At 51.5% G+C, this 14,995-nt stretch overlaps 1 long non-coding RNA gene across 1 annotated transcript; it reads right to left on the bottom strand.

Moving 5' to 3' along the window:
• Positions 1–6,151: 6,151 nt before the first annotated feature.
• On the bottom strand, positions 6,152–14,206 carry LOC144738970 (uncharacterized). Its single transcript, XR_013589331.1, has 3 exons — positions 12,526–14,206; positions 10,384–10,453; positions 6,152–8,036 (listed from the first exon to the last, which is right to left on the bottom strand). It is a non-coding gene; the product is annotated as an uncharacterized LOC144738970 (long non-coding RNA).
• Positions 14,207–14,995: the final 789 nt, after the last annotated feature.

Raw genomic sequence — 14,995 nt, 5'->3', positions numbered from 1 at the left:
GTCAGTTCCGAGACACCTGGGAGCAGATCAGGCGAAAATACGTGTGGATCAGGCAGAGACATTTCCCCCTCTGGGTCGCCGGTCACGTCACACGCCCGGCCATCACGACACAAGGGGAGGCCATATGGAGGCGAGAACGGTTTCAGTCGGGAGGGGTGAACGTACCAACGGCGCTTTCCCCACTTTATCTGAACGCACTGGGGCCGTGCAACGCGCACGACCTCCACGGGTCCCCTCCACGGTCTCAACAATTTAGGCGACGTAGCCAAGGGTGCCTGAGGGCAATGCAGCCAGGCCCTGTCACCTGGTTTCCATTCGTGCATGGACACCTTCCGTACCCGCAACCGTTCATTAGCAATTTGGCGAGCCCGCGAATTAAGCCGCGCGGCCTCCCTCGCCTCTGTCAGCTTGTGAATATTAAACTTAATATGTTCTGCCAAATTAGAATTAGTTCGTGGAGCGGACAGGCCAAGTTGCGTTTCTATTGGCGGATCAGCTTCCCGACCGTACATCAAATAGAATGGGGAAAACCCCGTAGCTGCATGGGGGGCCATTCTATACGCAGCAAGGACTCCCGGGACCTGCAGGTCCCAATCTACATGTGCCTCGCACACCTGCTGGCACAGCATGGAAGTCAAGGTTTTGTGGAGTCTCTCCACCATCCCGTCAGTCTGCGGGTGGTACGGGGAGGTACGCACCTTCTTGGTACCCAACAGATCGCACACCTCTTGCAACAATTTACTCGAAAATTTTTTACCTTGGTCGGTCAGCAGGCGTTCGGGAGCCCCCTTGTCCAGGACATAGCCCTGGACGAAGGCATCCGTCACAGCCGCTGCCGACTGGTTAGCGAGAGGCCACGCCATAGGCCATCGGGTAAAGTATTCGACCCCCACTAACAAATATTTATTCCCTCTCGGCGTGACTGGGAAGGGCCCCAAAATATCGAGTGCAACGAGCTCGTTGGTACGCGAGACCTGAATAGATTGCAGCGGTGGATTAGCTGCCACGGCCGGTGGTTTACGCCTGGCGCACTCAACGCACCCCTTCAGAATATGCACCACATCACTTCCCATTCCCGGCCAGTAATAGTCACGCTGAAGCAGGGCAAGCGTCTTGTTAACTCCCAAGTGCAAGAGGCGTTCGTGTGCCGCCAAGACAACCCTCCCCCTCACAGCGGAAGGCACCACGAGTGCGTTCCGCCGGGACAAACTGTCCCATTTCAATAACACGCCCTGCTCAAGTACATAGGAGCCGGTACGCTCCTGGTCCCCCTCGGGACCCCCAACCTTGCGGCGCAATGCTAGCAGCGAGCTGTCCGCCATCTGGAGGCGGCCCCATTCGCTGAGCGACAGCGAGAGCAGCGAGTCCCGACCCTGAGAGGCAGTGGAATCATCCCCGATCGGTGCGCCCGCTGTCGCAGCCAGTGCCCCCATCTCCCCCGCAAGCGTCGGTTTACAGCGCGCCGATCCCGACAAACACGCGCATTCATCACAAGGCAACAACCGCGACAAGCAATCGGCATTCGTGTGTCGCAACCCCTTACGGTACGTAGTCGTAAACTGATAGTCCTGGAGGACTTCCAACCAACGCGACAACTGGCCCGAGGGCTGGGCGACCCTCAATGAATACTGTAGCGCCGCGTGGTCCGTTCGGACTGTAAAGTGACGACCATAAAGATATGGCCTAAACTGCTGCACAAAAAAAACAATGGCAAGCAGCTCGCGACGGGTGACACAGTAGCGCTGCTCCGCCGGAGACAACACCCTACTACCGTAGGCGACAACTCTTTTGACACCCCCAACGACTTGGGATAGCACCCCCCCAATGCCCGTGTTGCTAGCATCCGTGTCCAGCAAAAAGGGACTGGCAAAATCGGGATAACACAAGGGTGGGGCACCCACCAAGGCGTCCCGGAGGGAGCGAAACGCGGCCTCCTCCTCCGGTCCCCATTTGAACTTCACTCCCTTCGCCGTTAGAGCGTGCAAGGGTTTTGCAATAGTGGCGAAGTGCTCAACGAACCGCCGATAATAAGAAGCAAACCCGATGAAACTACGCACGTCGGAAACGGACGTAGGTGTCGGCCACGAACCGACACAATCCGTCTTCGCGGGATCGGTGGAGATCCCCGAAGAATCGACAATGTGACCCAAGTATCTAACGGACCTACGAAGGAGGTGACATTTGGCCGGTTTAAATTTCAACTTAGCCGATCGCATTCGCAAGAACACCCCTCTCAATCGCCGGAGGTGTTCCTCAAACGTTTTACTGAAAACAATGACATCGTCCATATAAATCAAGCATGTATCCCACTGCAAGCCCGACAAAACCAGCTCCATAAGTCGCTGAAACGTCGCTGGAGAGGAGTGAAGTCCCATGGGTAACCGGTTAAACTGGAACAGCCCCCCTGGAGTCCGAAATGCTGTCTTAGGTTTCGACTCTTCGTCGAGCGGCAACTGCCAAAACCCCGATAACAAATCAAGAGTCGAAAAATATCGCGCACCAGACAATGCATCGAGGGACTCATCCATCCTGGGGAGCGGATACGCGTCAGCCACAGAGATCTGATTCAGGCGACGGAAATCAACGCAGAATCGCAGGGACCCGTCCTGCTTCTTAACCAGCACAATAGGCGCTCCCCACGGACTAGAGGAGGGCGAAATAATATCGGCTTCTAGCATATCGTTAACAGCCGACTGAACATGTTCCTTCTCCACGGGACTCAGTCGGAAGGGATTTAGCCTGACCGGCGCCGCATCGCCCGTTTCAATGTGATGGTGCAACAAATCCGTGCACCCAATGTCATACTTATGTTTACTGAATACATCAGAGAATTCAATGAGCAACTCGCGCAGCGCACCCAACTGCGCCGCCGACAAATCGTCCGAGGCGGCACATAACGAATGGACCCACTCAAGGTCTTCCCTTGGCTCAACGTTCCGCGCGGGGCTCGAGCCCACCTGCGCAACCAACCCATCATCCCCAGGGACCTGCGCCGCGTGAGCCAGCACGGTGCCCTGCGGAATGACAGCTGGTCGCGACCCCGTGTTCAAAACCATCACAAACGGATCCCTGTCAGCCCGCACCAAAGTGTGAGCCACCGATAAATCAAGACCCCCGACAGCCTTGTTAGAAGGACCCAAAAGCATACTCTGTCCCGAAGCCTCCCTCACCCATGGTTTCCGCAACCGGAGGGGAATCAACATCTGTGAACCCGGGGGCACTTGCACTGTCTGCGTCGCCACCGCTTGTATCGTAGCGCACGCCGTCCGAATGTCAGTAGGGCCCGTCAAAAATGAAATCCGGCGACCCGATGGCAGTTCAATGCATCGTTGATCGATAAGAATTTTAATGGGCATTTTAGCCAAAAAGTCAGTGCCCAAAAGACACGGAACTGCCAAAGAAGACGAAACGAAAACGGGTCCCGACAATTTGATATCTCCAATGCAAATGGACGCCCTAACCTGACCGATAATGCCCAACGATCCCCCATTAGCGGCGTAAAATGGCACATCCACTGGAAGCAGCGGACGACATTGGACCGGAAGAATATTATAAATGAGGTCCGATATAATAGTTGCCGATGCCCCCGTGTCCACTAACACCCTAATCTCAACCCCATCAATAGATCCCGTAACAACGGACGAACCCGCCGAAGCAGCCACAATTCTATGCCCCAATTCCGCCCATTCAATGTCTCCCTGGTCCCGGCCGAACCCCCCTCGCCGAACCGAATCCCCGAACCTCAACCGGCCCTCCTCCGCCGCAACGCGGCGTCCCATGTGTGCCGAATAAACAGGCCGAGCGTGTGAGGTGCCGCGACTTGCCGGGGATTGTAGAGATGACTTGGGCTCTCGGTCGTCGTCCAGCCGAGCTCCCATGGCGCGCTGCCGCGGAGCACGGCACCCGGACGCCACGTGGCCCCGGAGGCCGCAGTTATAGCACGTGACGAGGGTCGGAGTAGATCTTGGTTGCTCCGACTTTCGGCCCGATCGCAGAGGCGACCGGGCCCCCGGCCTCCAGTCCCCTGGTCGTCCCGTGGCGAACGCCTCCTCTCGTGGGCTGACGACTTGGGGTTCGGCGACCACCAAACCCGGGGCTGCGACGACAGCAGCGTTGCAACCAACGCCTTGCTTCCGTTGTAGGGCCTCGTGCGCTTGAATACTCGTGGCGACTCTCAAAGAAGAAATATCAATCTCGTCAGCTGTGTTGATAGGGACCCCCAGGTCCTGCGCCAACTTGAGCAGCTGCTCCAAAACCATCGCGTCTTGGCCCTCCTCGTCCATCCGAGGGAACGCAGCATCAGCAAGAGCCAGCAACGCCGTGCGATAGGCCAGCGCGGTCTCCGTGGCCGCTTTCCGTCTTGCGTAGAACTGATGGCGGCACGTAGAGGGAGGCCCGTAGACCCTGGCCAACAAACCCAGCGCATCCTTCAGCGTGGAGCGGTCCGACTTCCGTGCAGCCCTGAAGGCCGCGAGCGCATCGTCGTCCAGCATGGCGGGCAATGCCCGCAGCGCCGTAGCATCGGACCACGCTGACATCTCTTGATGCGCCAAAAACCTTCGCTGAAATTGGCCCCAGTCTCCGCCTTCCGCCTTGAAGGCTGACAACGTGGGCAGGCGCTGCTGAAAAATGAAGTCATCCGCCTCGTGGTTCCTCTCCGCCTGTCCGTCGGTGTCTAAGATGGCGGCTCCAGCAGCAGACGTAAGATGGCGGACCCCCTCGCGCGCTGATGACGTCGATGCGCGCGCTTGGGAACCCACCACCACGTGGCGCTCGCCGTTCCCGCCAAAAGTAGGCCCAGGCGCAATGGCGGGAATCCCCCATTCGTTTTGGCGGGAATCTGCGGGGCGACCTTGTAAAATGTCCCCCACCGTCCCCGCTCCTCCCGACGAGCTGATCTCCGCCAAGATGGACGCGGCGGCGAGCAGCAGCTCCGCCAGTCGGGAGTGCGCCTCACGAAGCCCGGCGTCTGTCCCCGGTCGCTCGGCCGGCGCCGTCGACGGACCCTGCAGCGTGGGCAAGTCCTCTTCCTCACCCCCCGCCACCAGCGGCCCCGAGTCGTCCAGGTCTTCCTCGCGGTCAATCCCGTGGGTCCTACGGGTCTTCCTCGTCTCCATACTTGGAAGCCCGTTTCACTTCTGACGCCAGATGAAGTATTGGAAAATGACGGCAGGAAACTCCTTGACGGGAACACACTTCTTTTATTAAATCTTGACTTGTAACAATACAACGCGTGGCCTCTCTTCTTCACAATGCGCTTCTCTTGACTCTGGATTCTGTGCTGCCGGCTCTCTGTGCCTCGTGTAGACTCCGCGCCTCGGCTACACTCCTCTCTCGCCTCGTGTAGACTCTGCGCCTCTGCTACACTCTCCACTCGCCTCGTGTAGACTTTGCATCTCTCTCTCTGGCTACACCGTATGCATACTCGGCTCGTGTAGACCTTCCTCTCTCTCTGGCTACACCGTATGCATACTCGGCTCGTGTAGACCGTTCTCTCTCGCTGGCTACACACTATACATTACTCAGCTCGTGTAGACCGTTCTCTCTCGCTGGCTACACACTATACATTACTCAGCTCGTGTAGACCGTTCTCTCTCGCTGGCTACACACTATACATTACTCAGCTCGTGTAGACCGTTCTCTCTCGCTGGCTACACACTATACATTACTCAGCTCGTGTAGACCGTTCTCTCTCGCTGGCTACACACTTATACCTTACTCTCCTCTACTCTCCATTACTCTCCTCTCCGGGCTCTATCTCTGCACCTTCGTCTTCATTCTTAGATGGTTCCACTTCCCCCCTGCTCCTCTGTGCATCACCTTATATACCCCTTCTTCCCGGGAGACGGAGCGGATGCGGACCTCAACGTCGGCACCGCTCCTCAGTTACCCAATCCCCACGCGCTATCCCTACGATCCGGTTCCGCTCAGCGCGTGTTTCCACTCCCCGACCAATCACACCGCGCTGCTACCCGATCACTCCCTCTGGGCGCGTCACCGGCACACAGCCAATCAGCAGCACTACCCCCACCCGCGCACTGACGCCTGCTCCTCCCCGTCAGCGCGCGTCACCACACACACACCCGTACATACGCGCTGGCACACGACATATACACCCAGCGCGTATCACCACTACACATGTACGCACACAATCAGACAAGTATTCATTCAAAATTAGTGACAGGCATATTAACAAAATTGAATTACTGCACTGAAATATACTGCATTAGGTTACATTGCATTAACAAGAAGCTAATTTAAAAAAATACGCACCATCTGCTTAACAGTGTATGTACAACATACTAATGCACCATTCAAAACGAGTCGGCCATTGCATGCTGGTGTCTGGGTAAAAATTGATAAAAATTCTAAACATTACCTACAAACTCCACAACTGAGATGCCACATCAACCATCGCCCCCTACTGACAGGCTCTTGTCCACATGCAGGCCGGTGCAGGGCCACCACCTTGTGCCACACAGGGGCAGCTGCTACTTGGGGATGCTCTTCGAGTGTTTGAGACGAGAAACGATACAAAACTACGAATTGCCGAGGCAATTAAGCAAGCACAATATAAATGCAATTGATAACATTGAATGCTTGGGAGCTTATTGGCATTCGCTCCTGGTTAGAGGTCTACCCATCACACAGGTCCACAAAGACTGGCCGCTCTTACCCTGCAGGTTGAACCTAGGAACTGAGTGTTCAACTTCACATTCTTGTCATTAGAGGCCTGTGACAAAGGTGCATCTATTGGAGCGGCATCGTCTAAGGCAGTGGTTCTTAACCTTGTTGGAGGTACTGAACCCCACCAGTTTCATATGCGCATTCACAGAACCCTTCTTAATTGGAAAAATAAAATATTTTTTCAAATTCAAAACATAGGTACATGTTTTACTGGTGCACAATCATGAGTCAGGTGTGTGTCTTAACCTCCGCCGAACCCCTGAGACTGACTCACCGAACCCCTGGGGTTCGATCGAACCCAGGTAAAGAACCACTGGTCAAAGGCTTACGCATCTCCCGGGTCTCCATTTGACTTTGTATTGTCTCGGAGGAAGTCCACCCACACCTCCACTTCCACAAACTGCTGGGAGTCGCCTCGCTCTGCCTCACAGTCAGAATTCTCCTCCTGCTTCACGTTGCCTCCATCGATACGAAGGTCCCATTTCGGAGTTGAATCTTTATCTTCACATTTTACCGTCACTTCTTTGCTCTTCACCATCACTTCTTCACGTTTCACCTTCACCTCTTCATATTTCACCTCGATACCTTTAAAAGTGTCCAAGCTGGGATTTTCTTCCGGTTCTTGTTTGATGAGGGATGGGCTCATTGCAGCACTTTGACTTTCACAAGCTGATTTCACACTCCACTCCTTGTGGATCTTCTGATGCTTGTGTGTTCTCTGGTGTCTTTGAAGATGTGCTGACTGAGCAAACGCCTTCCCGCACGGAATGCACTTGAAGGGTTTCTCTCCCGTGTGTGTTCTCTGGTGTGCTATAAGAGACGAGGAATGTGCAAACGCTTTCCCACACACACTGCACTTGAAGGGTTTCTCTCCCATGTGTGCTCTCTGGTGTGTTACAAGAGCAGATGACTGTGCAAACGCCTTCCCACACACAATGCACTTGAAGGGTTTTTCTCCCGTGTGTGTTCTCTGGTGTGTTACAAGAGCAGATGACTGTGCAAACGCCTTCCCACACACAATGCACTTGAAGGGTTTTTCTCCAGTGTGTATTCTCTGGTGTGTTACAATAGTAGATGATAGTGCAAATGCCTTCCCACACACACTGCACTTGAAGGGTTTCTCTCCCGTGTGTGTTCTCTGGTGTATTACAAGAGTAGATGACTGTGCAAACGCCTTCCCACACACACTGCACTTGAAGGGTTTCTCTCCTGTGTGAGTTCTCTGGTGCCGTGTCAAATGTGCAGGACAATCCGTGCTGTATGCACACCGGTCACATTGTTGCCTTTTTGCACCGAGCCGCGCCGAGTGGCTTTGCTCCATCAGACCACTTCTGCAGAGGCAGCGACAGCTGCAGACAGAAACAAAGAATATCCACACCATCTACACATCAGTATCGAGGCACAGAGGAATGCATATATACACAGTCACACGTGACTTACACGTCTATACTTATTCATATATTTATGATATAGTAAAAAAAAGTGTCCCAAATTCATCACACGGGCTGTTATTTCACACAATGAGAGGCCAAATGGTTATAAACGTGCCTGGAAGCCCTTGTATCTTCAAAATGAACGTTAACCCAAAACTCAGAGCACACAATTTCAGCTGTCTGGCTTCTAAATAAATGTTTATGAAAGCTAAATTCAGCTGACATAGCAAAGGGTGTTGAAAATAACACTATTTGTGTTATGCACAAATGCATAAATTAATGTTCAATCACAACTTAGAGGTGTGATGCCAGGCACAGATGTCCTTGATTGCTGGGATGAGCAGTTCCGACTTCAGCTGCTGCACGTGTGTGCTGTGATCACTTCCTGACTCCATTCTTGCAAAGAGTTCCAGAGGAAAACTAAAATAAACTACTGTTTTGATATAACCTCTGTGCTCAATAGAGTTAATATACTTTACTGCAAATACAAACTTTGCACTGTCACACACTCAGAGGTGGAGCCAGGATTTTCAGGTAGGGGGGGGAAACCCCTCCAGCAATGAAAAATTACAGGAGTTGTTATTAAGTAAGGAGTTGTTAGTGAGAAAGGAGTTGTTAGTAAGAAAGGACTTGTCCCTTGCTTTTCATTCGACGCGTGCGATCGTCATCGCGCTCGCTGAACGTGTTGATGCCTTCAGGAAAGAAAAATAGACTTTTGTATTTTGGGGGGGGGGGGGGGGGGGAATGACCATGACGTATGTGGCATCAACCCGCATCACACCTGAGCTAAGCGCTCTGCAATGCTTACCCCCCTACCACATGGCTCTTCGCGCACCGTACTTCTACAGCTGTTCACAGCGTGCCGGGAGATTTTAGGTGGCACTTCGCTCCTGGCCGATTAAGTCATTGGCTTCTCGGAGTTTCAATACAAATCTGTGTAAATAATGGGTACAACTGCCATCTTAAATATAAAGCAGAACTTACACCTGTTTGTTTGTGTGAAGCAGCAAAAACTCTCCAACGCTGAGCTCTGGCGTCATGAAATTTTCACAGTTTATGCTGTCTGAAATGTCTAAGCGAACGCCGCGTCATTCCCTTCCCGAGTGGCAAAAATCGACCTGACGTAGCAGTGGGTTCAGGTTGAATTTCCTTGAGTGAAAACATCCGATTTAGGTAAATTGAAGTGTTTCGGCTTCTTTCTTGCAAGCATCAATTTTTTCAGGGTTTTTCATTGAATTATGAGGGAATATTAAATTAATCCAAGACAAGAATCCAAGTCCCGGGCGAAGCCGGGTAGTGAAGCTAGTTACTAATAAACCCCAATGATCCTATCGAAATTAGGGATTTCTATCGGATCGTTGGGGGGGCACGTGCCACCCCACCCCCACTGGCTCCCCCACTGTCACACACTGGCATGGTTCACAGGTGGTGGTGTGTCCAGACCCACGCCTGGCCACCTTCACCTGCTCAGTATTAATGCTTCCTCACTCCACCAAGTAATTCATTGAGGATCAACCAACACAGCCGAGGCTGCGTGTCTCTCTGTGGTGAGATGTTAACGACCTGTTCTGGCATACAGGAAGTCGTGGGTTCGATCCCGACCCTGACGCCTGCTGTATATTTGTAATTTACGTGTCTCTCTCTCTCCCCGTTGTCGCGTGGATTTCCTTCCCGATCCCCGGGTTTCCCCTCCACATGTAGAGAGTGAACACCGCCACGCGTCTAGAGTGAACACCGCCACGCGTCTAGAGTGAACACCGCCACATGTCTAGAGTGAACACCGCCACGCGTCTAGAGTGAACACCGCCACGCGTCTAGAGTGAACATCAGCACGAGTCCAAAGCGAACATGGCCACACGTCCAGAGTGAACACCGCCACACGTTCAGAGTGAACACCGCCATGTGTCTAGAGTGAACACTGCCACGCGTCTAGAGCGAACACCGCCACGTCTAGAGTGAACACCGTCACTTGTCTAGAGTGAACACCGCCACGTGTCTAGAGTGAACACCGTCACGTGTCTAGAGTGAACACCGTCACTTGTCTAGAGTGAACACCGCCACGCGTCTAGAATGAACACCGCCACGTATCTAGAGTGAACACCACCACGCGTCTAGAGTGAACACCACCACATGTCTAGAGTGAACACCGTCACGTGTCTAGAGTGAACACCGCCACGTGTCCAGAGTGAACACCGCCACGTGTCTAGAGTGAACACCGCCACGTGTCTAGAGTGAACACCACCACGCTGTTGACGTGCCTCACCTTGTTATTGTGGTTGTGGGCAGGTCGCTTCTGAAAACAAGAGCGGTATAGCAGCTCAAGCAGGCGTGGCCTGGTAAAAAATGAAAAAAAAACTGTGTGAATATTTAAAACAAAACAAGTTACAAAGTAGCAAGCCAGGTGAAGGGAAATTAAAACTTAAGCAAGATACTCTTTGGTTCTTTCGGTAAAGTCACGTAGAATAAATAAATACATTATATAATAGCATACGACGTTTCAACTGCAACACAAGCAATCATCATCAGGTACAAATGAAAGAGAAAAAAAACCTATTAAACTTAGAGTCAGCTAACATAACAGTCAACACCCTACCTGGTTGATAACGTTCTTCCAAAGATTGCTCAATTTGAGAGAGAGACACGGAGACACATAGACAGACACATAAGCAGAGAGAGAGACACACAGACACACAGAGAGAGACACACATAGACACACAGAGAGAGATGACAGAGAGACACACAGAGAGAGACACACATATAGACACACAGAGAGAGATGACACAGAGAGAGACACACATAGGCACACAGAGAAACAACGCCTCTGTGTTGAGGCCTTAAATAGAGAGGGGGGGGGGGGTAGAGAAACTAGCACGTCAATGCAAGGCCGTAGCCATGGAGTCAACATTGGGGGGGACCAAATCTTCCACGGGTCTGGGGTCCCCCCCCCCAGAAAAATATCTAAATTTGAAAACTATTTTCCTGCCATTTCCTCCCTAAAATATTTTTAAAAGTTCACTAACACATGGGATGGACTTTGTTTTATTTGATACAATAATGTCTAATAGTGTATTGTAATACATTGCTCTGTTTTTTTCTTTTTAACCTTTCTTGTTTCATAGTATGTAATGGCAGAGATTAGGGATTCATAAAGTACAACGCAATCCTATAAACAGGAATCTATGCATTGTTATATAAAGACAAGTCCAGATTTCGTGGCCAAGGTTTAGCAAATTGTTGTCTTTATTAACAGAGCATCGCAATTTTTATTTACAAATATTTTTACAGAAACATATTGGGGGGCATATTTGATTATTATACTTATTATAACACATTATAACATTATAATTATGACATATTATACTTATTACAACATTATAATACATATATATTATTATAATTATTATAACATATTATACTTATTATAACATTATAATTATTATATATTTTAACATAATATTATACTTATTATAACATGTTATAATGACGGCCTTGTGTCAATGAGAGACTTGGAGGTTTGGTGACTGCACAGAGAGAGAGAGACACTTCATGTAATGCAACACAGAGAGTCGGTCAACACACCAACTCACGTACTCTTAGGTTTTTTCGGTAAAGTCACCACGTAGGTAAAAAATGAAATTAAAATTAATAAAAGTAAAAATAGAAATAAAATAATAAAATTATAATAAATCACGCCTCACTTGATGCAGCAAATTATAGTCTACATTATAGACTGCCAGTACACTCACCCAGCTTAATAACCAGGCTACAGTCTACATTATAGACTGCCAGTACACTCACCCAGCTTAATAACCAGGCTACAGTCTACATTATAAACTTGTTGCCTCCGAAACGTCGTGATTTTTATTTTATTTCTATTTTTACTTTTATGAATTTGTATTCATTTCTTACCTACATGGTGACTTCACCTAGAACTAACGCTTCGCCTGGCTGATCGCGTTCTTCCACAGGTTGCTCAACTATCTTCTTGGTTCTTTCGGGAAAGTCACTTAGAATGGAAATAATAAAAATAAAAGGGAATATTATTTTATTATTTCCATTCTACGTGATATAAAACATAATTAAATTGTATAGTTTTATTGTTTTATTTCTATTCTACGTGACTTCACCGAAAGAACCAAGAAGATGAATCACTGCAGTCACGAAAGCTTTAAATCGAAATTGCTCAACTAAGCGAGAGAATTGAAGCGAACGCGACCAGGCGAGGGCAGGAGGCAAGGCCCCGCGTTGTAAAGTTCCAACGTGGACATCGCTTCCATGCTCGCTGCTACTCAATTGACATCCCTACGAGAGAGAGAGCGAGGCTCTACCTCGGTAAACAACAACAACCACAATAACAACAACCACCACAACAACAACAACCACAACCGCGATGAGAATTTCTCACCTCAGATTTCAGTTCCCGCGCGGAGCGTCAACTTTCCGTTACCTCGTGACGTCACGCGGCAGCAGCAGGTGGCATGACGTCACTTGTGGGGTACAAGACACTCCCTTCCCACAATGAGCGGCTCTGTAACTTACATAAATTATGTTAATGAGCCTGGCCCAATCGTGGAGGGATGGGCCGTGGGTGCCGAACCGGTCACAACGAACTCGTGACGTCTTTCACGAATAAATTATGTTAATGAGCCGCCAGTCAGTGGGTGTGGCTTTGCCCAAATAAGGATAGTGCTTGAACAGATAACGGAAGTGACCCAGGCAGAGGTGACGTCACGCTCCCTTGAGACCGGTTGGGGTGAAATCTTTGGTGACATGACGTCACTAGCAAGGTACACCTCCCCCTGGCGTTTCACGCCGATGAGGTCATGCTGAGTGGTGACGTCACGTAGCGGGATTAGAGTTTAAGTTGATGAAGATTAATTTTCCATTGCTCCCTCCCTTGAACAGAGACCCCTTGGGTGTGTGAGCTCGGCTCAACAATGTGGACATTATTGTGTGTACACACACATGGACAGTGTGTACACACGTGTACATTGTGTGTGTGTACACTGTGTGTGTACACTGTACACACTGTCTGTAAACTGTGTGTGTGTACACTGCGTGTGTACATTGTGTGTACACACTGTGTGTGTGTGTACACTGTGTACATTGTGTGTGTACATTGTGTGTGTGTACACTGTGTGTGTGTACACTGTGTGATGGCTGGGTGTATGGAATTTATGTGGTTGAGGAATTGGTCTAGAGCAGGCCGGCCATGTGGCCAGATGACAAAAGTGGCATCTACGTACCTCTTCCACAAGGTCGGGCGTAGAGTGGCAGTCTGGATGGCGTCAGTCTCAAATTTCTCCATGAAGACGTTGGCTACAACCGGAGATAGGGGGGAGCCCATTGGGGTGCCCTCAGTTTTCTTGTAGAAAGTTCCATTCCAGGTGAAGTTTGTATTGGTTAAGCAGTGTCTCACCAGGGGGGGTACCCCAGCATTCAGGCTTTGATGAACCAAGTCTTCAATGATTGCGATGGTGTCAGGTACAGGAACTTTGGTGAATAAGGAAACCACATCAAAACTGACAAGCAGGTCGTCTGGGGACAGGGAAACGTCGTGAGAATTGCATTTTATTATGTTTAATTTTTATTATTTTATTATTTCCCTTCTACGTGACTTTACCGAAAGAACCAAGAAGATTTACTGTTTGTTTTCTATCTGATGACGATTGCTTGTGTTGCAATCGAAACGTCCTATTCTATTATTTAATTTATTTCCTTTCTACGTTACTTTACCGAAAGAACCAAAAAGCAAAATGAAAATTCGCTGAAATAACTTGACCAACATGGTTGCTTCTTCTTGGTTCTTTCGGTAAAGTCACGTAGAAGGGAAGTAATAAAATAATACAAATAAAACATAATAAAATAATTCTCACGACGTTTATTATGTTTTATTTATATTATTTTATTACTTCCCTTCTACGCGACGACTTTACCGAAAGAAGAAAGAAGATGAATCCCTGCTGCAGTCACGAAAGCTTTAAATCGAAATTTAACATGGTTGCTGCAGCGCCACCGTGTGGACACATAGTGCAACTGCAGCGCCTCAGCGCGCTAATTGTAGCAGTGGAACTGTTCGGTGTCTTCACGGCTTCATTGCAGCCAACCCGCAGCAGCGTGGGGGGGCTGGCCACGTGGGTGGGGGAGGGGCGGGGCTGGTCACGTGGGCTGGGGGAGGGGCGGGGCTGGTCACGTGGGCTGGGCGAGGGGCGGGGCTGGTCACGTGGGGGGGAGGGGCTGGTCACGTGGGGGGGGGTGGGGGGGGGCTGGTCACGTGGGTGGGTGGGGGGAGGGGCTGGTCACGTGGGTGGGGGGGGGGCTGGTCACGTGGGCTGGGGGAGGGGCGGGGCTGGTCACGTGGGCTGGGGGAGGGAGAGGGGCGGGGCTGGTCACGTGGGCTGGGGGAGGGGCGGGGCTGGTCACGTGGGCTGGGGGAGGGGGAGGGGCGGGGCTGGTCACGTGGGCTGGGGGAGGGGGCGGGGCTGGTCACGTGGGCTGGGGGAGGGGGAGAGGCGGGGCTGGGCACGTGGGCTGGGGGAGGGGCGGGGCTGGTCACGTGGGCTGGGGGAGGGGGGCGGGGCTGGTCACGTGGGCTGGGGGAGGGGCGGGGCTGGTCACGTGGGCTGGGGGAGGGGCGGGGCTGGTCACGTGGGCTGTGGGAGGGGGAGGGGCGGGGCTGGTCACGTGGGCTGGGGGAGGGGGAGGGGCGGGGCTGGTCACGTGGGCTGGGGGAGGGGGGCGGGGCTGGTCACGTGGGCTGGGGGAGGAGCGGGGCTGGTCACGTGGGCTGGGGGAGGGGCGGGGCTGGTCACGTGGGCTGTGGGAGGGGGAGGGGCGGGGCTGGTCACGTGGGCTGGGGGAGGGGCGGGGCTGGT

Source organism: Lampetra planeri, unplaced genomic scaffold (genome assembly GCF_965212315.1).
Source record: "Lampetra planeri unplaced genomic scaffold, kcLamPlan1.2.h2 scaffold_125, whole genome shotgun sequence".
Classification (NCBI taxonomy): Eukaryota; Metazoa; Chordata; class Hyperoartia; order Petromyzontiformes; family Petromyzontidae; genus Lampetra; species Lampetra planeri.
This window is presented reverse-complemented; position numbering and strand designations above follow the sequence as displayed.